Source organism: Podarcis melisellensis (genome assembly GCF_964234715.1).
Source record: "Podarcis melisellensis genome assembly, chromosome: 8".
Lineage (NCBI taxonomy): Eukaryota > Metazoa > Chordata > Lepidosauria > Squamata > Lacertidae > Podarcis > Podarcis melisellensis.
The window spans coordinates 12,583,177-12,608,721 of record NC_138540.1 but is presented as its reverse complement, the minus strand read 5'-3'; positions in this window follow the sequence as shown (position 1 = coordinate 12,608,721).

Sequence of the window (25,545 nt, the reverse complement as noted above, 5' to 3'; positions counted from 1 at the left end):
ACAGAAGGCTTTTTATCACAGGAAAGGAAATCAGCCCTCGACAACTTAACCGGCAGAAAAACATTTTTTTGAAAAAATCCCTAAGCCCCGGGGTCACAATTTCAGTAAAAATCTGACTTTCGTCAATTGCCTCAAAAATGGCGCCAAAGGGTTGCAAACGCTCCCCTGAGATGTTTGTCGGTCGAAACAGAAGGCTTTTTATCACTGGAAAGGAAATCAGCCCTCGACAACTTAACCGGCAGAAAAACATTTTTTTGAAAAAATCCCTAAGCCCTGGGGTCATAATTTCAGCAAAAATCTGACTTTCGGCAAATGACTCAAAAATGGTGCCAAACGGTTGCAAATGCTCCCCTGAGATCTTTGGCGGTCGAAACAGAAGTCTTTTTATCACAGGAAAAGAAATCAACCCTCGACAACTTAACCGGCAGAAAAACATTTTTTTGAAAATTTCATCAAAAATCTGACTTTTGGCAAATGACTCAAAAATGGTGCCAAACGGTTGCAAATGCTCCCCTGAGATGTTTGTAGGTCGAAACAGAAGGCTTTTTATCACAGGAAAAGTAATCAGCCCTTGACAACTTAACCGGCAGAAAAACATTTTTTTGAAAATTTCATCAAAAATCGGACTTTCGGAAAATGACTCAAAAATGGTGCCAAACGGGTGCACTTGCTCCCCTGAGATGTTTGTCGGTCAAAACAGAAGGCTTTTTATCACAGGATAAGAAACCAGCCCTCGACAACTTAACCGGCAGAAAAACATTTTTTGGAAAAAAATCCCTAAGCCCCGGAGTCACAATTTCAGCAAAAATCTGACTTTCGGCAAATGATTCAAAAATGGTGCAAAACGGTTGAAAATGCTCCTCTGAGATGTTTGGCGGTCGAAACAGAAGGCTTTTTATCACAGGAAAGGAAATCAGCCCTCGAGAACTTAACCGGCAGAAAAACATTTTTTTGAAAAAATCCCTAAGCCCCGGGGTCACAATTTCAGCAAAAATCTGACTTTCGTCAATTGACTCAAAAATTGTGCCAAACGGTTGAAAATGCTCCTCTAAGATGTTTGGCGGTCGAAACAGAAGGCTTTTTATCACAGGAAAGGAAATCAGCCCTCGAGAACTTAACCGGCAGAAAAACATTTTTTTGAAAAAATCCCTAAGCCCCGGGGTCACAATTATAGCAAAAATCTGACTTTCGTCAATTGACTCAAAAATGGTGCCAAACGGTTGCAAATGCTCCCCTGAGATGTTTGGCGGTCGAAACAGAAGGCTTTTTATCACAGGAAAAGAAATCAGCCCTCGGCAACTTAACCGGTAGAAAAACATTTTTTTGAAAATTTCATCAAAAATCTGACTTTCGGCAAATGACTCAAAAATGGTGCCAAACGGGTGCAATTGCTCCCCTGAGATGTTTGTCGGTCAAAACAGAAGGCTTTTTATCACAGGATAAGAAACCAGCCCTCGACAACTTAACCGGCAGAAAAACATTTTTTGGAAAAAAATCCCTAAGCCCCGGAGTCACAATTTCAGCAAAAATCTGACTTTCGGCAAATGATTCAAAAATGGTGCAAAACGGTTGAAAATGCTCCTCTGAGATGTTTGGCGGTCGAAACAGAAGGCTTTTTATCACAGGAAAAGAAATCAACCCTCGACAACTTAACCGGCAGAAAAACATTTTTTTGAAAATTTCATCAAAAATCGGACTTTCGGCAAATGACTTAAAAATGGTGCCAAAGGGTTCCAAACGCTCCCCTGAGATGTTTGTCGGTCGAAACAGAAGGCTTTTTATCACAGGAAAGGAAATCAGCCCTCGACAACTTAACCGGCAGAAAAACATTTTTTTGAAAAAATCCCTAAGCCCCGGGGTCACAATTTCAGCAAAAATCTGACTTTCGTCAATTGACTCAAAAATGGTGCCAAACGGGCGCAATTGCTCCCCTGAGATGTTTGTCGGTCAAAACAGAAGGCTTTTTATGACAGGATAAGAAACCAGCCCTCGACAGCTTAACCGGGAGAAAAACATTTTTTTGAAAAAATCCCTAAGCCCCGGGGTCACAATTTCAGCAAAAATCTGACTTTCGTCAATTGACTCAAAAATGGTGCCAAACGGTTGCAAATGCTCCCCTGAGATGTTTGGCGGTCGAAACAGAAGGATTTTTATCACAGGAAAAGAAATCAACCCTCGACCACTTAACCGGCAGAAAAACATTTTTTTGAAAATTTCATCAAAAATCGGACTTCCGGCAAATGACTCAAAAATGGTGCCAAACGGGCGCAATTGCTCCCCTGAGATGTTTGTCGGTCAAAACAGAAGGCTTTTTATGACAGGATAAGAAACCAGCCCTCGACAACTTAACCGGCAGAAAAATATTTTTTTGAAAAAATCCCTAAGCCCCGGGGTCACAATTTCAGCAAAAATCTGACTTTCTGCAAATGACTCAAAAATGGTGCCAAACGGTTGAAAATGCTCCTCTGAGATGTTTGGCGGACGAAACAGAAGGCTTTTTATCACAGGAAAGGAAATCAGCCCTCGAGAACTTAACCGGCAGAAAAACATTTTTTTGAAAAAATCCCTAAGCCCCGGGGTCACAATTTCAGCAAAAATCTGACTTTCGTCAATTGACTCAAAAATTGTGCCAAACGGTTGAAAATGCTCCTCTAAGATGTTTGGCGGTCGAAACAGAAGGCTTTTTATCACAGGAAAGGAAATCAGCCCTCGAGAACTTAACCGGCAGAAAAACATTTTTTTGAAAAAATCCCTAAGCCCCGGGGTCACAATTATAGCAAAAATCTGACTTTTGTCAATTGACTCAAAAATGGTGCCAAACGGTTGCAAATGCTCCCCTGAGATGTTTGGCGGTCGAAACAGAAGGCTTTTTATCACAGGAAAAGAAATCAGCCCTCGGCAACTTAACCGGTAGAAAAACATTTTTTTGAAAATTTCATCAAAAATCTGACTTTCGGCAAATGACTCAAAAATGGTGCCAAACGGGTGCAATTGCTCCCCTGAGATGTTTGTCGGTCAAAACAGAAGGCTTTTTATCACAGGATAAGAAACCAGCCCTCGACAACTTAACCGGCAGAAAAACATTTTTTGGAAAAAAATCCCTAAGCCCCGGAGTCACAATTTCAGCAAAAATCTGACTTTCGGCAAATGATTCAAAAATGGTGCAAAACGGTTGAAAATGCTCCTCTGAGATGTTTGGCGGTCGAAACAGAAGGCTTTTTATCACAGGAAAAGAAATCAACCCTCGACAACTTAACCGGCAGAAAAACATTTTTTTGAAAATTTCATCAAAAATCGGACTTTCGGCAAATGACTTAAAAATGGTGCCAAAGGGTTCCAAACGCTCCCCTGAGATGTTTGTCGGTCGAAACAGAAGGCTTTTTATCACAGGAAAGGAAATCAGCCCTCGACAACTTAACCGGCAGAAAAACATTTTTTTGAAAAAATCCCTAAGCCCCGGGGTCACAATTTCAGCAAAAATCTGACTTTCGTCAATTGACTCAAAAATGGTGCCAAACGGGCGCAATTGCTCCCCTGAGATGTTTGTCGGTCAAAACAGAAGGCTTTTTATGACAGGATAAGAAACCAGCCCTCGACAACTTAACCGGCAGAAAAATATTTTTTTGAAAAAATCCCTAAGCCCCGGGGTCACAATTTCAGCAAAAATCTGACTTTCTGCAAATGACTCAAAAATGGTGCCAAACGGTTGAAAATGCTCCTCTGAGATGTTTGGCGGACGAAACAGAAGGCTTTTTATCACAGGAAAGGAAATCAGCCCTCGAGAACTTAACCGGCAGAAAAACATTTTTTTGAAAAAATCCCTAAGCCCCGGGGTCACAATTTCAGCAAAAATCTGACTTTCGTCAATTGACTCAAAAATTGTGCCAAACGGTTGAAAATGCTCCTCTAAGATGTTTGGCGGTCGAAACAGAAGGCTTTTTATCACAGGAAAGGAAATCAGCCCTCGAGAACTTAACCGGCAGAAAAACATTTTTTTGAAAAAATCCCTAAGCCCCGGCGTCACAATTATAGCAAAAATCTGACTTTCGTCAATTGACTCAAAAATGGTGCCAAACGGTTGCAAATGCTCCCCTGAGATGTTTGGCGGTCGAAACAGAAGGCTTTTTATCACAGGAAAAGAAATCAGCCCTCAGCAACTTAACCGGTAGAAAAACATTTTTTTCTAAATTTCATCAAAAATCTGACTTTCGGCAAATGACTCAAAAATGGTGCCAAACTGGTGCAATTGCCCCCCTGAGATGTTTGTCGGTCAAAACAGAAGGCTTTTTATCACAGGATAAGAAACCAGCCCTCGACAACTTAACCGGCAGAAAAACATTTTTTTGAAAAAATCCCTAGGCCCCGGGGTCACAATTTCAGCAAAAATCTGACTTTCGTCAATTGACTCAAAAATGGTGCCAAACGGTTGCAAATGCTCCCCTGAGATGTTTGGCGGTCGAAACAGAAGGCTTTTTATCACTGGAAAGGAAATCAGCCCTCGACAACTTAACCGGCAGTAAAACATTTTTTTGAAAAAATCCCTAAGCCCCGGGGTAACAATTTCAGCAAAAATCTGACTTTCGTCAGTTGACTCAAAAATGTTGCCAAACGGTTGCAAATGCTCCCCTGAGATGTTTGGCGGTGGAAACAGAAGGCTTTTTATCACAGGAAAAGAAATCAGCCCTTGACAACTTAACCGGCAGAAAAACATTTTTTTGAAAATTTCATCAAAAATCTGACTTTCGGCAAATGACTCAAAAATGGTGCCAAACTGGTGCAATTGCCCCCCTGAGATGTTTGTCGGTCAAAACAGAAGGCTTTTTATCACAGGATAAGAAACCAGCCCTCGACAACTTAACCGGCAGAAAAACATTTTTTTGAAAAAATCCCTAGGCCCCGGAGTCACAATTTCAGCAAAAATCTGACTTTCGTCAATTGACTCAAAAATGGTGCCAAACGGTTGCAAATGCTCCCCTGAGATGTTTGGCGGTCGAAACAGAAGGCTTTTTATCACTGGAAAGGAAATCAGCCCTCGACAACTTAACCGGCAGTAAAACATTTTTTTGAAAAAATCCCTAAGCCCCGGGGTAACAATTTCAGCAAAAATCTGACTTTCGTCAGTTGACTCAAAAATGTTGCCAAACGGTTGCAAATGCTCCCCTGAGATGTTTGGCGGTGGAAACAGAAGGCTTTTTATCACAGGAAAAGAAATCAGCCCTTGACAACTTAACCGGCAGAAAAACATTTTTTTGAAAATTTCATCAAAAATCTGACTTTCGGCAAATGACTCAAAAATGGTGCCAAACGGGTGCAATTGCTCCCCTGAGATGTTTGTCGGTCAAAGCAGAAGGCTTTTTATCACAGGATAAGAAACCAGCCCTCGACAACTTAACTGGCAGAAAAACATTTTTTTGAAAAAATCCCTAAGCCCCGGGGTCACAATTTCAGCAAAAATTTGACTTTCGTCAATTGACTCAAACATGGTGCCAAACGGTTGCAAACGCTCCCCTGAGATGTTTGTCGGTCGAAACAGAAGGCTTATTATCACAGGAAAGGAAATCAGCCCTCAAGAACTTAACCGGCAGAAAAACATTTTTTTGAAAAAATCCCTAAGCCCCGGGGTCACAATTTCAGCAAAAATCTGACTTTTGTCAATTGACTCAAAAATGGTGCCAAACGGTTGCAAATGCTCCCCTGAGATGTTTGGCGGTGGAAACAGAAGGCTTTTTATCACAGGAAAAGAAATCAGCCCTTGACAACTTAACCGGCAGAAAAACATTTTTTTGAAAATTTCATCAAAAATCTGACTTTCGGCAAATGACTCAAAAATGGTGCCAAACGGGTGCAATTGCTCCCCTGAGATGTTTGTCGGTCAAAGCAGAAGGCTTTTTATCACAGGATAAGAAACCAGCCCTCGACAACTTAACTGGCAGAAAAACATTTTTTTGAAAAAATCCCTAAGCCCCGGGGTCACAATTTCAGCAAAAATTTGACTTTCGTCAATTGACTCAAACATGGTGCCAAACGGTTGCAAACGCTCCCCTGAGATGTTTGTCGGTCGAAACAGAAGGCTTATTATCACAGGAAAGGAAATCAGCCCTCAAGAACTTAACCGGCAGAAAAACATTTTTTTGAAAAAATCCCTAAGCCCCGGGGTCACAATTTCAGCAAAAATCTGACTTTTGTCAATTGACTCAAAAATGGTGCCAAACGGTTGCAAATGCTCCCCTGAGATGTTTGTCGGTCGAAACAGAAGGCTTTTTATCACAGGAAAGGAAATCAACCCTCGACAACTTAACCGGCAGAAAAACATTTTTTTTGAAAATTTCATCAAAAATCGGACTTTCGGCAAATGACTCAAAAATGGTGCCAAACGGGTGCAATTGCTCCCCTGAGATGTTTGTCGGTCAAAACAGAAGGCTTTTTATCACAGGATAAGAAACCAGCCCTCGACAACTTAACCGGCAGAAAAACATTTTTTTGAAAAAATCCCTAAGGCCCGGGGTCACAATTTCAGCAAAAATCTGACTTTCGTCAATTGACTCAAAAATGGTGCCAAACGGTTGCAAATGCTCCCCTGAGATGTTTGGCGGTCGAAACAGAAGGCTTTTTATCACAGGAAAGGAAATCAGCCCTCGACAACTTAACCGGCAGAAAAACATTTTTTTGAAAAAAATCCCTAAGCCCCGGGGTCACAATTTCAGCAAAAATCTGACTTTCTGCAAATGACTCAAAAATGGTGCCAAACGTTTGAAAATGCTCCTCTGAGATGTTTGGCGGTCGAAACAGAAGGCTTTTTATCACAGGAAAGGAAATCAGCCCTCGACAACTTAACCGGCAGAAAAACATTTTTTTGAAAAAATCCCTAAGCCCCGGGGTCACAATTTCAGCAAAAATCTGACTTTCGTCAATTGACTCAATAATGGTGCCAAACGGTTGCAAATGCTCCCCTGAGATGTTTGGCGGTCGAAACAGAAGGCTTTTTATCACAGGAAAATAAATCAACCCTCGACAACTTAACCGGCAGAAAAACATTTTTTTGAAAAAATCCCTAAGCCCCGGGGTCACAATTTCAGCAAAAATCTGACTTTTGTCAATTGACTCAAAAATGGTGCCAAACGGTTGCAAATGCTCCCCTGAGATGTTTGGCGGTCGAAACAGAAGGCTTTTTATCACAGGAAAAGAAATCAACCCTCGACAACTTAACCGGCAGAAAAACATTTTTTTGAAAATTTCATCAAAAATCGGACTTTCGGCAAATGACTCAAAAATGGTGCCAAACGGTGCAAACGCTCCCCTGAGATGTTTGTCGGTCGAAACAGAAGGCTTTTTATCACTGGAAAGGAAATCAGCCCTCGACAACTTAACCGGCAGAAAAACATTTTTTTGAAAAAATCCCTAAGCCCCGGGGTAACAATTTCAGCAAAAATCTGACTTTCGTCAATTGATTCAAAAATGTTGCCAAACGGTTGCAAATGCTCCCCTGAGATGTTTGGCGGTGGAAACAGAAGGCTTTTTATCACAGGAAAAGAAATCAGCCCTTGACAACTTAACCGGCAGAAAAACATTTTTTTGAAAATTTCATCAAAAATCTGACTTTCGGCAAATGACTCAAAAATGGTGCCAAACGGGTGCAATTGCTCCCCTGAGATGTTTGTCGGTCAAAGCAGAAGGCTTTTTATCACAGGATAAGAAACCAGCCCTCGACAACTTAACCGGCAGAAAAACATTTTTTTGAAAAAATCCCTAAGCCCCGGGGTCACAATTTCAGCAAAAATCTGACTTTCTGCAAATGACTCAAAAATGGTGCCAAACGGTTGAAAATGCTCCTCTGAGATGTTTGGCGGTCGAAACAGAAGGCTTTTTATCACAGGAAAGGAAATCAGCCCTCGACAACTTAACCGGCAGAAAAACATTTTTTTGAAAAAATCCCTAAGCCCCGGGGTCACAATTTCAGCAAAAATCTGACTTTCGTCAATTGACTCAAAAATGGTGCCAAACGGTTGAAAATGCTCCCCTGAGATGTTTGGCGGTCGAAACAGAAGGCTTTTTATCACAGGATAAGAAACCAGCCCTCGACAACTTAACCGGCAGAAAAACATTTTTTTGAAAAAATCCCTAAGCCCCGGGGTCACAATTTCAGCAAAAATCTGACTTTCGGCAATTGACTCAAACATGGTGCCAAACGGTTGCAAATGCTCCCCTGAGATGTTTGGCGTTCGAAACAGAAGGCTTTTTATCACAGGATAAGAAACCAGCCCTCGACAACTTAACCGGCAGAAAAACATTTTTTTGAAAAAATCCCTAAGCCCCGGGGTCACAATTTCAGCAAAAATCTGACTTTCGTCAATTGACTCAAAAATGGTGCCAAACGGTTGCAAATGCTCCCCTGAGATGTTTGGCGGTCGAAACAGAAGGCTTTTTATCACAGGAAAAGAAATCAGCCCTTGACAACTTAACCGGCAGAAAAACATTTTTTTGAAAATTAAATCAAAAATCGGACTTTCGGCATATGACGCTAAAATGGTGCCAAACGGGTGCAATTGCTCCCCTGAGATGTTTGTCGGTCAAAGCAGAAGGCTTTTTATCACAGGATAAGAAACCAGCCCTCGACAACTTAACCGGCAGAAAAACATTTTTTTGAAAAAATCCCTAAGCCCCGGGGTCACAATTTCAGCAAAAATCTGACTTTCGTCAATTGACTCAAAAATGGTGCCAAACGGTTGCAAACGCTCCCCTGAGATGTTTGTCGGTCGAAACAGAAGGCTTTTTATCACAGGAAAGGAAATCAGCCCTCAAGAACTTAACCGGCAGAAAAACATTTTTTTGAAAAAATCCCTAAGCCCCGGGGTCACAATTTCAGGAAAAATCTGACTTACGGCAAATGACTCAAAAATGGTGCCAAACGGTTGCAAATGCTCCCCTGAGATGTTTGGCGGTCGAAACAGAAGGCTTTTTATCACAGGAAAAGACATCAACCCTCGACAACTTAACCGGCAGAAAAACATTTTTTTGAAAATTTCATCAAAAATCGGACTTTCGGCAAATGACTCAAAAATGGTGCCAAACGGGTGCAATTGCTCCCCTGAGATGTTTGTCGGTCAAAACAGAAGGCTTTTTATCACAGGAAAGGAAACCAGCCCTCGACAACTTAACCGGCAGAAAAACATTTTTTTGAAAAAATCCCTAAGCCCCGGGGTCACAATTTCAGCAAAAATCTGACTTTCGGCAATTGACTCAAACATGGTGCCAAACGGTTGCAAATGCTCCCCTGAGATGTTTGGCGTTCGAAACAGAAGGCTTTTTATCACAGGATAAGAAACCAGCCCTCGACAACTTAACCGGCAGAAAAACATTTTTTTGAAAAAATCCCTAAGCCCCGGGGTCACAATTTCATCAAAAATCTGACTTTCGTCAATTGACTCAATAATGGTGCCAAACGGTTGCAAATGCTCCCCTGAGATGTTTGGCGGTCGAAACAGAAGGCTTTTTATCACAGGAAAATAAATCAACCCTCGACAACTTAACCGGCAGAAAAACATTTTTTTGAAAAAATCCCTAAGCCCCGGGGTCACAATTTCAGCAAAAATCTGACTTTTGTCAATTGACTCAAAAATGGTGCCAAACGGTTGCAAATGCTCCCCTGAGATGTTTGGCGGTCGAAACAGAAGGCTTTTTATCACAGGAAAAGAAATCAACCCTCGACAACTTAACCGGCAGAAAAACATTTTTTTGAAAATTTCATCAAAAATCGGACTTTCGGCAAATGACTCAAAAATGGTGCCAAACGGTGCAAACGCTCCCCTGAGATGTTTGTCGGTCGAAACAGAAGGCTTTTTATCACTGGAAAGGAAATCAGCCCTCGACAACTTAACCGGCAGAAAAACATTTTTTTGAAAAAATCCCTAAGCCCCGGGGTAACAATTTCAGCAAAAATCTGACTTTCGTCAATTGATTCAAAAATGTTGCCAAACGGTTGCAAATGCTCCCCTGAGATGTTTGGCGGTGGAAACAGAAGGCTTTTTATCACAGGAAAAGAAATCAGCCCTTGACAACTTAACCGGCAGAAAAACATTTTTTTGAAAATTTCATCAAAAATCTGACTTTCGGCAAATGACTCAAAAATGGTGCCAAACGGGTGCAATTGCTCCCCTGAGATGTTTGTCGGTCAAAGCAGAAGGCTTTTTATCACAGGATAAGAAACCAGCCCTCGACAACTTAACCGGCAGAAAAACATTTTTTTGAAAAAATCCCTAAGCCCCGGGGTCACAATTTCAGCAAAAATCTGACTTTCTGCAAATGACTCAAAAATGGTGCCAAACGGTTGAAAATGCTCCTCTGAGATGTTTGGCGGTCGAAACAGAAGGCTTTTTATCACAGGAAAGGAAATCAGCCCTCGACAACTTAACCGGCAGAAAAACATTTTTTTGAAAAAATCCCTAAGCCCCGGGGTCACAATTTCAGCAAAAATCTGACTTTCGTCAATTGACTCAAAAATGGTGCCAAACGGTTGAAAATGCTCCCCTGAGATGTTTGGCGGTCGAAACAGAAGGCTTTTTATCACAGGATAAGAAACCAGCCCTCGACAACTTAACCGGCAGAAAAACATTTTTTTGAAAAAATCCCTAAGCCCCGGGGTCACAATTTCAGCAAAAATCTGACTTTCGGCAATTGACTCAAACATGGTGCCAAACGGTTGCAAATGCTCCCCTGAGATGTTTGGCGTTCGAAACAGAAGGCTTTTTATCACAGGATAAGAAACCAGCCCTCGACAACTTAACCGGCAGAAAAACATTTTTTTGAAAAAATCCCTAAGCCCCGGGGTCACAATTTCAGCAAAAATCTGACTTTCGTCAATTGACTCAAAAATGGTGCCAAACGGTTGCAAATGCTCCCCTGAGATGTTTGGCGGTCGAAACAGAAGGCTTTTTATCACAGGAAAAGAAATCAGCCCTTGACAACTTAACCGGCAGAAAAACATTTTTTTGAAAATTAAATCAAAAATCGGACTTTCGGCATATGACGCTAAAATGGTGCCAAACGGGTGCAATTGCTCCCCTGAGATGTTTGTCGGTCAAAGCAGAAGGCTTTTTATCACAGGATAAGAAACCAGCCCTCGACAACTTAACCGGCAGAAAAACATTTTTTTGAAAAAATCCCTAAGCCCCGGGGTCACAATTTCAGCAAAAATCTGACTTTCGTCAATTGACTCAAAAATGGTGCCAAACGGTTGCAAACGCTCCCCTGAGATGTTTGTCGGTCGAAACAGAAGGCTTTTTATCACAGGAAAGGAAATCAGCCCTCAAGAACTTAACCGGCAGAAAAACATTTTTTTGAAAAAATCCCTAAGCCCCGGGGTCACAATTTCAGGAAAAATCTGACTTACGGCAAATGACTCAAAAATGGTGCCAAACGGTTGCAAATGCTCCCCTGAGATGTTTGGCGGTCGAAACAGAAGGCTTTTTATCACAGGAAAAGACATCAACCCTCGACAACTTAACCGGCAGAAAAACATTTTTTTGAAAATTTCATCAAAAATCGGACTTTCGGCAAATGACTCAAAAATGGTGCCAAACGGGTGCAATTGCTCCCCTGAGATGTTTGTCGGTCAAAACAGAAGGCTTTTTATCACAGGAAAGGAAACCAGCCCTCGACAACTTAACCGGCAGAAAAACATTTTTTTGAAAAAATCCCTAAGCCCCGGGGTCACAATTTCAGCAAAAATCTGACTTTCGGCAATTGACTCAAACATGGTGCCAAACGGTTGCAAATGCTCCCCTGAGATGTTTGGCGTTCGAAACAGAAGGCTTTTTATCACAGGATAAGAAACCAGCCCTCGACAACTTAACCGGCAGAAAAACATTTTTTTGAAAAAATCCCTAAGCCCCGGGGTCACAATTTCAGCAAAAATCTGACTTTCGTCAATTGACTCAAAAATGGTGCCAAACGGTTGCAAATGCTCCCCTGAGATGTTTGGCGGTCGAAACAGAAGGCTTTTTATCACAGGAAAAGAAACCAGCCCTCGACAACTTAACCGGCAGAAAAACATTTTTTTGAAAAAATCCCTAAGCCCCGGGGTCACAATTTCAGCAAAAATCTGACTTTCGTCAATTGACTCAAAAATGGTGCCAAACGGTTGCAAACGCTCCCCTGAGATGTTTGGCGGTCGAAACAGAAGGCTTTTTATCACAGGAAAGGAAATCAGCCCTCAAGAACTTAACCGGCAGAAAAACATTTTTTTGAAAAAATCCCTAAGCCCCGGGGTCACAATTTCAGGAAAAATCTGACTTACGGCAAATGACTCAAAAATGGTGCCAAACGGTTGCAAATGCTCCCCTGAGATGTTTGGCGGTCGAAACAGAAGGCTTTTTATCACAGGAAAAGAAATCAGCCCTTGACAACTTAACCGGCAGAAAAACATTTTTTTGCAAATTTCATCAAAAATCTGACTTTCAGCATATGACTCAAAAATGGTGCCAAACGGGTGCAATTGCTCCCCTGAGATGTTTGTCGGTCAAAGCAGAAGGCTTTGTATCACAGGATAAGAAACCAGCCCTCGACAACTTAACCGGCAGAAAAACATTTTTTTGAAAAAATCCCTAAGCCCCGGGGTCACAATTTCAGCAAAAATCTGACTTTCGGCAATTGACTCAAACATGGTGCCAAACGGTTGCAAATGCTCCCCTGAGATGTTTGGCGTTCGAAACAGAAGGCTTTTTATCACAGGATAAGAAACCAGCCCTCGACAACTTAACCGGCAGAAAAACATTTTTTTGAAAAAATCCCTAAGCCCCGGGGTCACAATTTCAGCAAAAATCTGACTTTCGTCAATTGACTCAAAAATGGTGCCAAACGGTTGCAAATGCTCCCCTGAGATGTTTGGCGGTCGAAACAGAAGGCTTTTTATCACAGGAAAGGAAATCAGCCCTCGACAACTTAACCGGCAGAAAAACATTTTTTTGAAAAAATCCCTAAGCCCCGGGGTAACAATTTCAGCAAAAATCTGACTTTCGTCAATTGACTCAAAAATGGTGCCAAACGGTTGCAAATGCTCCCCTGAGATGTTTGGCGGTCGAAACAGAAGGCTTTTTATCACAGGAAAAGAAATCAACCCTCGACAACTTAACCGGCAGAAAAACATTTTTTTGAAAATTTCATCAAAAATCGGACTTTCGGCAAATGACTCAAAAATGGTGCCAAACGGGTGCAATTGCTCCCCTGAGATGTTTGTCGGTCAAAACAGAAGGCTTTTTATCACAGGATAAGAAACCAGCCCTCGACAACTTAACCGGCAGAAAAAGATTTTTTTGAAAAAATCCCTAGGCCCCGGGGTCACAATTTCAGCAAAAATCTGACTTTCGTCAATTGACTCAAAAATGGTGCCAAACGGTTGCAAATGCTCCCCTGAGATGTTTGGCGGTCGAAACAGAAGGCTTTTTATCACAGGAAAGGAAATCAGCCCTCGACAACTTAACCGGCAGAAAAACATTTTTTTGAAAAAATCCCTAAGCCCCGGGGTCACAATTTCAGCAAAAATCTGAATTACGGCAAATGACTCAAAAATGGTGCCAAACGGTTGCAAATGCTCCCCTGAGATGTTTGGCGGTCGAAACAGAAGGCTTTTTATCACAGGAAAAGAAATCAACCCTCGACAACTTAACCGGCAGAAAAACATTTTTTTGAAAATTTCATCAAAAATCGGACTTTAGGCAAATGACTCTAAAATGGTGCCAAACGGGTGCAATTGCTCCCCTGAGCTGTTTGTCGGTCAAAGCAGAAGGCTTTGTATCACAGGATAAGAAACCAGCCCTCGACAACTTAACCGGCAGAAAAACATTTTTTTGAAAAAATCCCTAAGCCCCGGGGTCACAATTTCAGCAAAAATCTGACTTTCGTCAATTGACTCAAAAATGGTGCCAAACGGTTGCAAATGCTCCCCTGAGATGTTTGGCGGTGGAAACAGAAGGCTTTTTATCACAGGAAAAGAAATCAGCCCTTGACAACTTAACCGGCAGAAAAACATTTTTTTGAAAATTTCATCAAAAATCTGACTTTCGGCAAATGACTCAAAAATGGTGCCAAACGGGTGCAATTGCTCCCCTGAGATGTTTGTTGGTCAAAGCAGAAGGCTTTTAATCACAGGATAAGAAACCAGCCCTCGACAACTTAACCGGCAGAAAAACATTTTTTTGAAAAAATCCCTAAGCCCCGGGGTCACAATTTCAGCAAAAATCTGACTTTCGTCAATTGACTCAAACATGGTGCCAAACGGTTGCAAATGCTCCCCTGAGATGTTTGGCGTTCGAAACAGAAGGCTTTTTATCACAGGATAAGAAACCAGCCCTCGACAACTTAACCGGCAGAAAAACATTTTTTTGAAAAAATCCCTAAGCCCCGGGGTCACAATTTCAGCAAAAATCTGACTTTCGTCAATTGACTCAAAAATGGTGCCAAACGGTTGCAAATGCTCCCCTGAGATGTTTGGCGGTCGAAACAGAAGGCTTTTTATCACAGGAAAGGAAATCAGCCCTCGACAACTTAACCGGCAGAAAAACATTTTTTTGAAAAAAATCCCTAAGCCCCGGGGTCACAATTTCAGCAAAAATCTGACTTTCGTCAATTGACTCAAAAATGGTGCCAAACGGTTGAAAATGCTCCTCTGAGATGTTTGGCGGTCGAAACAGAAGGCTTTTTATCACTGGAAAGGAAATCAGCCCTCGACAACTTAACCGGCAGAAAAACATTTTTTTGAAAAAATCCCTAAGCCCCGGGGTAACAATTTCAGCAAAAATCTGACTTTCGTCAATTGACTCAAAAATGTTGCCAAACGGTTGCAAATGCTCCCCTGAGATGTTTGGCGTTGGAAACAGAAGGCTTTTTATCACAGGAAAAGAAATCAGCCGTTGACAACTTAACCGGCAGAAAAACATTTTTTTGAAAATTTCATCAAAAATCTGACTTTCGGCAAATGACTCAAAAATGGTGCCAAACGGGTGCAATTGCTCCCCTGAGATGTTTGTCGGTCAAAGCAGAAGGCTTTTTATCACAGGATAAGAAACCAGCCCTCGACAACTTAACCGGCAGAAAAACATTTTTTTGAAAAAATCCCTAAGCCCCGGGGTCACAATTTCAGCAAAAATCTGACTTTCGTCAATTGACTCAAACATGGTGCCAAACGGTTGCAAACGCTCCCCTGAGATGTTTGTCGGTCGAAACAGAAGGCTTTTTATCACAGGAAAGGAAATCAGCCCTCGACAACTTAACCGGCAGAAAAACATTTTTTTGAAAAAATCCCTAAGCCCCAGGGTCACAATTTCAGCAAAAATCTGACTTTCGTCAATTGACTCAAAAATGCTGCCAAACGGTTGCAAATGCTCCCCTGAGATGTTTGGCGGTCGAAACAGAAGGCTTTTTATCACAGGAAAATAAATCAACCCTCGACAACTTAACCGGCAGAAAAACATATTTTTGAAAAAATCCCTAAGCCCCGGGGTCACAATTTCAGCAAAAATCTGACTTTTGTCAATTGACTCAAAAATGGTGCCAAACGGTTGCAAATGCTCCCCTGAGATGTTTGGCGGTCGAAACAGAAGGCTTTTTATCACAGGAAAAGAAATCAACCCTTGACAACTTAACCGGCAGAAAAACATTTTTTTGAAAATTTCATCAAAAATCGGACTTTCGGCAAATGACTCAAAAATGGTGCCAAACGGGTGCAATTGCTCCCCTGAGATGTTTGTCGGTCAAAACAGAAGGCTTTTTATCACAGGATAAGAAACCAGACCTCGACAACTTAACCGGCAGAAAAACATTTTTTTGAAAATTTCATCAAAAATCGGACTTTAGGCATATGACTCTAAAATGGTGCCAAACGGGTGCAATTGCTCCCCTGAGCTGTTTGTCGGTCAAAGCAGAAGGCTTTGTATCACAGGATAAGAAACCAGCCCTCGACAACTTAACCGGCAGAAAAACATTTTTTTGAAAAAATCCCTAAGCCCCGGGGTCACAATTTCAGCAAAAATCTGACTTTCGTCAATTGACTCAAAAATGGTGCCAAACGGTTGCAAATGCTCCCCTGAGATGTTTGGCGGTGGAAACAGAAGGCTTTTTATCACAGGAAAAGAAATCAGCCCTTGACAACTTAACCGGCAGAAAAACATTTTTTTGAAAATTTCATCAAAAATCTGACTTTCGGCAAATGACTCAAAAATGGTGCCAAACGGGTGCAATTGCTCCCCTGAGATGTTTGTTGGTCAAAGCAGAAGGCTTTTAATCACAGGATAAGAAACCAGCCCTCGACAACTTAACCGGCAGAAAAACATTTTTTTGAAAAAATCCCTAAGCCCCGGGGTCACAATTTCAGCAAAAATCTGACTTTCGTCAATTGACTCAAACATGGTGCCAAACGGTTGCAAATGCTCCCCTGAGATGTTTGGCGTTCGAAACAGAAGGCTTTTTATCACAGGATAAGAAACCAGCCCTCGACAACTTAACCGGCAGAAAAACATTTTTTTGAAAAAATCCCTAAGCCCCGGGGTCACAATTTCAGCAAAAATCTGACTTTCGTCAATTGACTCAAAAATGGTGCCAAACGGTTGCAAATGCTCCCCTGAGATGTTTGGCGGTCGAAACAGAAGGCTTTTTATCACAGGAAAGGAAATCAGCCCTCGACAACTTAACCGGCAGAAAAACATTTTTTTGAAAAAAATCCCTAAGCCCCGGGGTCACAATTTCAGCAAAAATCTGACTTTCTGCAAATGACTCAAAAATGGTGCCAAACGGTTGAAAATGCTCCTCTGAGATGTTTGGCGGTCGAAACAGAAGGCTTTTTATCACTGGAAAGGAAATCAGCCCTCGACAACTTAACCGGCAGAAAAACATTTTTTTGAAAAAATCCCTAAGCCCCGGGGTAACAATTTCAGCAAAAATCTGACTTTCGTCAATTGACTCAAAAATGTTGCCAAACGGTTGCAAATGCTCCCCTGAGATGTTTGGCGGTGGAAACAGAAGGCTTTTTATCACAGGAAAAGAAATCAGCCCTTGACAACTTAACCGGCAGAAAAACATTTTTTTGAAAATTTCATCAAAAATCTGACTTTCGGCAAATGACTCAAAAATGGTGCCAAACGGGTGCAATTGCTCCCCTGAGATGTTTGGCGGTCGAAACAGAAGGCTTTTTATCACAGGAAAATAAATCAACCCTCGACAACTTAACCGGCAGAAAAACATTTTTTTGAAAAAATCCCTAAGCCCCGGGGTCACAATTTCAGCAAAAATCTGACTTTTGTCAATTGACTCAAAAATGGTGCCAAACGGTTGCAAATGCTCCCCTGAGATGTTTGGCGGTCGAAACAGAAGGCTTTTTATCACAGGAAAAGAAATCAACCCTTGACAACTTAACCGGCAGAAAAACATTTTTTTGAAAATTTCAGCAAAAATCTGACTTTCGTCAATTTACTCAAAAATGGTGCCAAACGGTTGCAAATGCTCCCCTGAGATGTTTGGCGGTCGAAACAGAAGGCTTTTTATCACAGGAAAGGAAATCAGCCCTCGACAACTTAACCGGCAGAAAAACATTTTTTTGAAAAAATCCCTAAGCCCCGGGGTCACAATTTCAGCAAAAATCTTACTTACGGCAAATGACTCAAAAATGGTGCCAAACGGTTGCAAATGCTCCCCTGAGATGTTTGGCGGTCGAAACAGAAGGCTTTGTATCACAGGATAAGAAACCAGCCCTTGACAACTTAACCGGCAGAAAAACATTTTTTTGAAAATTTCATCAAAAATCTGACTTTCAGCATATGACTCAAAAATGGTGCCAAACGGGTGCAATTGCTCCCCTGAGATGTTTGTCGGTCAAAGCAGAAGGCTTTGTATCACAGGATAAGAAACCAGCCCTCGACAACTTAACCGGCAGAAAAACATTTTTTTGAAAAAATCCCTAAGCCCCGGGGTCACAATTTCAGCAAAAATCTGACTTTCGGCAATTGACTCAAACATGGTGCCAAACGGTTGCAAATGCTCCCCTGAGATGTTTGGCGTTCGAAACAGAAGGCTTTTTATCACAGGATAAGAAACCAGCCCTTGGCAACTTAACCGGCAGAAAAACATTTTTTTGAAAAAATCCCTAAGCCCCGGGGTCACAATTTCAGCAAAAATCTGACTTTTGTCAATTGACTCAAAAATGGTGCCAAACGGTTGCAAATGCTCCCCTGAGATGTTTGGCGGTCGAAACAGAAGGCTTTTTATCACAGGAAAAGAAATCAACCCTTGACAACTTAACCGGCAGAAAAACATTTTTTTGAAAATTTCATCAAAAATCGGACTTTCGGCAAATGACTCAAAAATGGTGCCAAACGGGTGCAATTGCTCCCCTGAGATGTTTGTCGGTCAAAACAGAAGGCTTTTTATCACAGGATAAGAAACCCGCCCTCGACAACTTAACCGGCAGAAAAACATTTTTTTGAAAAAATCCCTAAGCCCCGGGGTCACAATTTCAGCAAAAATCTGACTTTCGTCAATTGACTCAAAAATGGTGCCAAACGGTTGCAAATGCTCCCCTGAGATGTTTGGCGGTCGAAACAGAAGGCTTTTTATCACAGGAAAAGAAATCAACCCTCGACAACTTAACCGGCAGAAAAACATTTTTTTGAAAATTTCATCAAAAATCTGACTTTCGGCAAATGACTCAAAAATGGTGCGAAACTGGTGCAATTGCTCCCCTGAGATGTTTGTCGGTCAAAACAGAAGGCTTTTTATCACAGGATAAGAAACCAGCCCTCGACAACTTAACCGGCAGAAAAACATTTTTTTGAAAAAATCCCTGGCCCCGGGGTCACAATTTCAGCAAAAATCTGACTTTCGTCAATTGACTCAAAAATGGTGCCAAATGGTTGCAAATGCTCCCCTGAGATGTTTGGCGGTCGAAACAGAAGGCTTTTTATCACAGGAAAAGAAATCAACCCTCGACAACTTAACCGGCAGAAAAACATTTTTTTGAAAATTTCATCAAAAATCTGACTTTCGGCAAATGACTCAAAAATGGTGCCAAACGGTTGCAAATGCTCCCCTGAGATGTTTGGCGGTCGAAACAGAAGGCTTTTTATCACAGGAAAGGAAATCAGCCCTCGACAACTTAACCGGCAGAAAAACATTTTTTTTAAAAAATCCCTAGGCCCCGGGGTCACAATTTCATCAAAAATCTGACTTTCGTCAATTGACTCAAAAATGGTGCCAAACGGTTGCAAATGCTCCCCTGAGATGTTTGGCGGTCGAAACAGAAGGCTTTTTATCACAGGAAAGGAAATCAGCCCTCGACAACTTAACCGGCAGAAAAACATTTTTTTGAAAAAAATCCCTAAGCCCCGGGGTCACAATTTCAGCAAAAATCTGACTTTCTGCAAATGACTCAAAAATGGTGCCAAACGGTTGAAAATGCTCCTCTGAGATGTTTGGCGGTCGAAACAGAAGGCTTTTTATCACAGGAAAGGAAATCAGCCCTCGACAACTTAACCGGCAGAAAAACATTTTTTTGAAAAAATCCCTAAGCCCCGGGGTCACAATTTCAGCAAAAATCTGACTTTCGTCAATTGACTCAAAAATGGTGCCAAACGGTTGCAAATGCTCCCCTGAGATGTTTGGCGGTCGAAACAGAAGGCTTTTTATCACAGGAAAAGAAATCAACCCTCGACAACTTAACCGGCAGAAAAACATTTTTTTGAAAATTTCATCAAAAATCTGACTTTCGTCAATTGACTCAAACATGGTGCCCAACGGTTGCAAACGCTCCCATGAGATATTTGTCGGTCGAAACAGAAGGCTTTTTATCACAGGATAAGAAACCAGCCCTCGACAACTTAACCGGCAGAAAAAGATTTTTTTGAAAAAATCCCTAGGCCCCGGGGTCACAATTTCAGCAAAAATCTGACTTTCGTCAATTGACTCAAAAATGGTGCCAAACGGTTGCAAATGCTCCCCTGAGATGTTTGGCGGTCGAAACAGAAGGCTTTTTATCACAGGAAAGGAAATCAGCCCTCGACAACTTAACCGGCAGAAAAACATTTTTTTGAAAAAATCCCTAAGCCCCGGGGTCACAATTTCAGCAAAAATCTGAATTACGGCAAATGACTCAAAAATGGTGCCAAACGGTTGCAAATGCTCCCCTGAGATGTTTGGCGGTCGAAACAGAAGGCTTTTTATCACAGGACAAGAAATCAGCCCTTGACAACTTAACCGGCAGAAAAACATTTTTTTGAAAATTTCATCAAAAATCTGACTTTCGGCAAATGACTCAAAAATGGTGCCAAACGGGTGCAATTGCTCCCCTGAGATGTTTGTCGGTCAAAGCAGAAGGCTTTTTATCACAGGATGAGAAACCAGCCCTCGACAACTTAACCGGCAGAAAAACATTTTTTTGAAAAAATCCCTAAGCCCCGGGGTCACAATTTCAGCAAAAATCTGACTTTCGTCAATTGACTCAAACATGGTGCCAAACGGTTGCAAACGCTCCCCTGAGATGTTTGTCGGTCGAAACAGAAGGCTTTTTATCACAGGAAAGGAAATCAGCCCTCAAGAACTTAACCGGCAGAAAAACATTTTTTTGAAAAAATCCCTAAGCCCCGGGGTCACAATTTCAGCAAAAATCTGACTTTCTGCAAATGACTCAAAAATGGTGCCAAACGGTTGAAAATGCTCCTCTGAGATGTTTGGCGGTCGAAACAGAAGGCTTTTTATCACAGGAAAGGAAATCAGCCCTCGACAACTTAACCGGCAGAAAAACATTTTTTTGAAAAAATCCCTAAGCCCCAGGGTCACAATTTCAGCAAAAATCTGACTTTCGTCAATTGACTCAAAAATGCTGCCAAACGGTTGCAAATGCTCCCCTGAGATGTTTGGCGGTCGAAACAGAAGGCTTTTTATCACAGGAAAATAAATCAACCCTCGACAACTTAACCGGCAGAAAAACATTTTTTTGAAAATTTCATCAAAAATCGGACTTTCGGCAAATGACTCAAAAATGGTGCCAAACGGGTGCAATTGCTCCCCTGAGATGTTTGTCGGTCAAAACAGAAGGCTTTTTATCACAGGATAAGAAACCAGCCCTCGACAACTTAACCGGCAGAAAAACATTTTTTTGAAAAAATCCCTAAGCCCCGGGGTCACAATTTCAGCAAAAATCTGACTTTCGTCAATTTACTCAAAAATGGTGCCAAACGGTTGCAAATGCTCCCCTGAGATGTTTGGCGGTCGAAACAGAAGGCTTTTTATCACAGGAAAGGAAATCAGCCCTCGACAACTTAACCGGCAGAAAAAATTTTTTTTGAAAAAATCCCTAAGCCCCGGGGTCACAATTTCAGCAAAAATCTGACTTTCGTCAATTGACTCAAAAATGGTGCCAAACGGTTGCAAATGCTCCCCTGAGATGTTTGGCGGTCGAAACAGAAGGCTTTTTATCACAGGAAAAGAAATCAACCCTCGACAACTTAACCGGCAGAAAAACATTTTTTTGAAAATTTCATCAAAAATCTGACTTTCGGCAAATGACTCAAAAATGGTGCCAAACTGGTGCAATTGCTCCCCTGAGATGTTTGTCGGTCAAAACAGAAGGCTTTTTATCACAGGATAAGAAACCAGCCCTCGACAACTTAACCGGCAGAAAAACATTTTTTTGAAAAAATCCCTAGGCCCCGGGGTCACAATTTCAGCAAAAATCTGACTTTCATCAATTGACTCAAAAATGGTGCCAAACAGTTGCAAATGCTCCCCTGAGATGTTTGGCGGTCGAAACAGAAGGCTTTTTATCACAGGAAAGGAAATCAGCCCTCGACAACTTAACCGGCAGAAAAACATTTTTTTGAAAAAATCCCTAAGCCCCGGAGTCACAATTTCAGCAAAAATCTGACTTACGGCAAATGACTCAAAAATGGTGCCAAACGGTTGCAAATGCTCCCCTGAGATGTTTGGCGGTCGAAACAGAAGGCTTTTTATCACAGGAAAAGAAATCAGCCCTTGACAACTTAACCGGCAGAAAAACATTTTTTTGAAAATTTCATCAAAAATCTGACTTTCAGCATATGACTCTAAAATGGTGCCAAACGGGTGCAATTGCTCCCCTGAGATGTTTGTCGGTCAAAGCAGAAGGCTTTTTATCACAGGAAAGGAAATCAGCCCTCGACAACTTAACCGGCAGAAAAACATTTTTTTGAAAAAATCCCTAAGCCCCGGGGTCACAATTTCAGCAAAAATCTGACTTACGGCAAATGACTCAAAAATGGTGCCAAACGGTTGCAAATGCTCCCCTGAGATGTTTGGCGGTCGAAACAGAAGGCTTTGTATCACAGGATAAGAAACCAGCCCTTGACAACTTAACCGGCAGAAAAACATTTTTTTGAAAATTTCATCAAAAATCTGACTTTCAGCATATGACTCAAAAATGGTGCCAAACGGGTGCAATTGCTCCCCTGAGATGTTTGTCGGTCAAAGCAGAAGGCTTTGTATCACAGGATAAGAAACCAGCCCTCGACAACTTAACCGGCAGAAAAACATTTTTTTGAAAAAATCCCTAAGCCCCGGGGTCACAATTTCAGCAAAAATCTGACTTTCGGCAATTGACTCAAACATGGTGCCAAACGGTTGCAAATGCTCCCCTGAGATGTTTGGCGTTCGAAACAGAAGGCTTTTTATCACAGGATAAGAAACCAGCCCTCGGCAACTTAACCGGCAGAAAAACATTTTTTTGAAAAAATCCCTAAGCCCCGGGGTCACAATTTCAGCAAAAATCTGACTTTCGTCAATTGACTCAAAAATGGTGCCAAACGGTTGCAAATGCTCCCCTGAGATGTTTGGCGTTCGAAACAGAAGGCTTTTTATCACAGGAAAAGAAATCAACCCTCGACAACTTAACCGGCAGAAAAACATTTTTTTGAAAATTTCATCAAAAATCTGACTTTCGGCAAATGACTCAAAAATGGTGCCAAACTGGTGCAATTGCTCCCCTGAGATGTTTGTCGGTCAAAACAGAAGGCTTTTTATCACAGGATAAGAAACCAGCCCTCGACAACTTAACCGGCAGAAAAACATTTTTTTGAAAAAATCCCTAGGCCCCGGGGTCACAATTTCAGCAAAAATCTGACTTTCATCAATTGACTCAAAAATGGTGCCAAACAGTTGCAAATGCTCCCCTGAGATGTTTGGCGGTCGAAACAGAAGGCTTTTTATCACAGGAAAGGAAATCAGCCCTCGACAACTTAACCGGCAGAAAAACATTTTTTTGAAAAAATCCCTAAGCCGGGGGCCCGGAGTCACAATTTCAGCAAAAATCTGACTTACGGCAAATGACTCAAAAATGGTGCCAAACGGTTGCAAATGCTCCCCTGAGATGTTTGGCGGTCGAAACAGAAGGCTTTTTATCACAGGAAAAGAAATCAGCCCTTGACAACTTAACCGGCAGAAAAACATTTTTTTGAAAATTTCATCAAAAATCTGACTTTCAGCATATGACTCTAAAATGGTGCCAAACGGGTGCAATTGCTCCCCTGAGATGTTTGTCGGTCAAAGCAGAAGGCTTTGTATCACAGGATAAGAAACCAGCCCTCGACAACTTAACCGGCAGAAAAACATTTTTTTGAAAAAATCCCTAAGCCCCGGGGTCACAATTTCAGCAAAAATCTGACTTTCGTCAATTGACTCAAACATGGTGCCCAACGGTTGCAAACGCTCCCATGAGATATTTGTCGGTCGAAACAGAAGGCTTTTTATCACAGGAAAGGAAATCAGCCCTCAAGAACTTAACTGGCAGAATTTTTTTTTTTGAAAAAATCCCTAAGCCCCGGGGTCACAATTTCAGCAAAAATCTGACTTTCGTCAATTGACTCAAAAATGGTGCCAAACGGTTGCAAATGCTCCCCTGAGATGTTTGGCGGTCGAAACAGAAGGCTTTTTATCACAGGAAAAGAAATCAACCCTCGACAACTTAACCGGCAGAAAAACATTTTTTTGAGAATTTCATCAAAAATCTGACTTTCGTCAAATGACTCAAAAATGGTGCCAAACTGGTGCAATTGCTCCCCTGAGATGTTTGTCGGTCAAAACAGAAGGCTTTTTATCACAGGATAAGAAACCAGCCCTCGACAACTTAACCGGCAGAAAAACATTTTTTTAAAAAAATCCCTAGGCCCGGGGGTCACAATTTCATCAAAAATCTGACTTTCGTCAATTGACTCAAAAATGGTGCCAAACGGTTGCAAATGCTCCCCTGAGATGTTTGGCGGTCGAAACAGAAGGCTTTTTATCACAGGAAAGGAAATCAGCCCTCGACAACTTAACCGGCAGAAAAACATTTTTTTGAAAAAAATCTCTAAGCCCCGGGGTCACAATTTCAGCAAAAATCTGACTTTCTGCAAATGACTCAAAAATGGTGCCAAACGGTTGAAAATGCTCCTCTGAGATGTTTGGCGGTCGAAACAGAAGGCTTTTTATCACAGGATAAGAAACCAGCCCTCGACAACTTAACTGGCAGAAAAACATTTTTTTGAAAAAATCCCTAGGCCCCGGGGTCACAATTTCATCAAAAATCTGACTTTCGTCAATTGACTCAAAAATGGTGCCAAACGGTTGCAAATGCTCCCCTGAGATGTTTGGCGGTCGAAACAGAAGGCTTTTTATCACAGGAAAGGAAATCAGCCCTCGACAACTTAACCGGCAGAAAAACATTTTTTTGGAAAAAATCTCTAAGCCCCGGGGTCACAATTTCAGCAAAAATCTGACTTTCTGCAAATGACTCAAAAATGGTGCCAAACGGTTGAAAATGCTCCTCTGAGATGTTTGGCGGTCGAAACAGAAGGCTTTTTATCACAGGATAAGAAACCAGCCCTCGACAACTTAACCGGCAGAAAAACATTTTTTTGAAAAAATCCCTAGGCCCCGGGGTCACAATTTCAGCAAAAATCTGACTTTCGTCAATTGACTCAAAAATGGTGCCAAACAGTTGCAAATGCTCCCCTGAGATGTTTGGCGGTCGAAACAGAAGGCTTTTTATCACAGGAAAGGAAATCAGCCCTCGACAACTTAACCGGCAGAAAAACATTTTTTTAAAAAAATCCCTAAGCCCCGGAGTCACAATTTCAGCAAAAATCTGACTTTCGTCAATTGACTCAAACATGGTGCCCAACGGTTGCAAACGCTCCCATGAGATGTTTGTCGGTCGAAACAGAAGGCTTTTTATCACAGGAAAGGAAATCAGCCCTCAAGAACTTAACCGGCAGAATTTTTTTTTTTGAAAAAATCCCTAAGCCCCGGGGTCACAATTTCAGCAAAAATCTGACTTTCGTCAATTGACTCAAAAATGGTGCCAAACGGTTGCAAATGCTCCCCTGAGATGTTTGGCGGTCGAAACAGAAGGCTTTTTATCACAGGAAAGGAAATCAGCCCTCGACAACTTAACCTGCAGAAAAACATTTTTTTGAAAAAATCCCTAAGCCCCGGGGTCACAATTTCAGCAAAAATCTGACTTTCGTCAATTGACTCAAAAATGGTGCCAAACGGTTG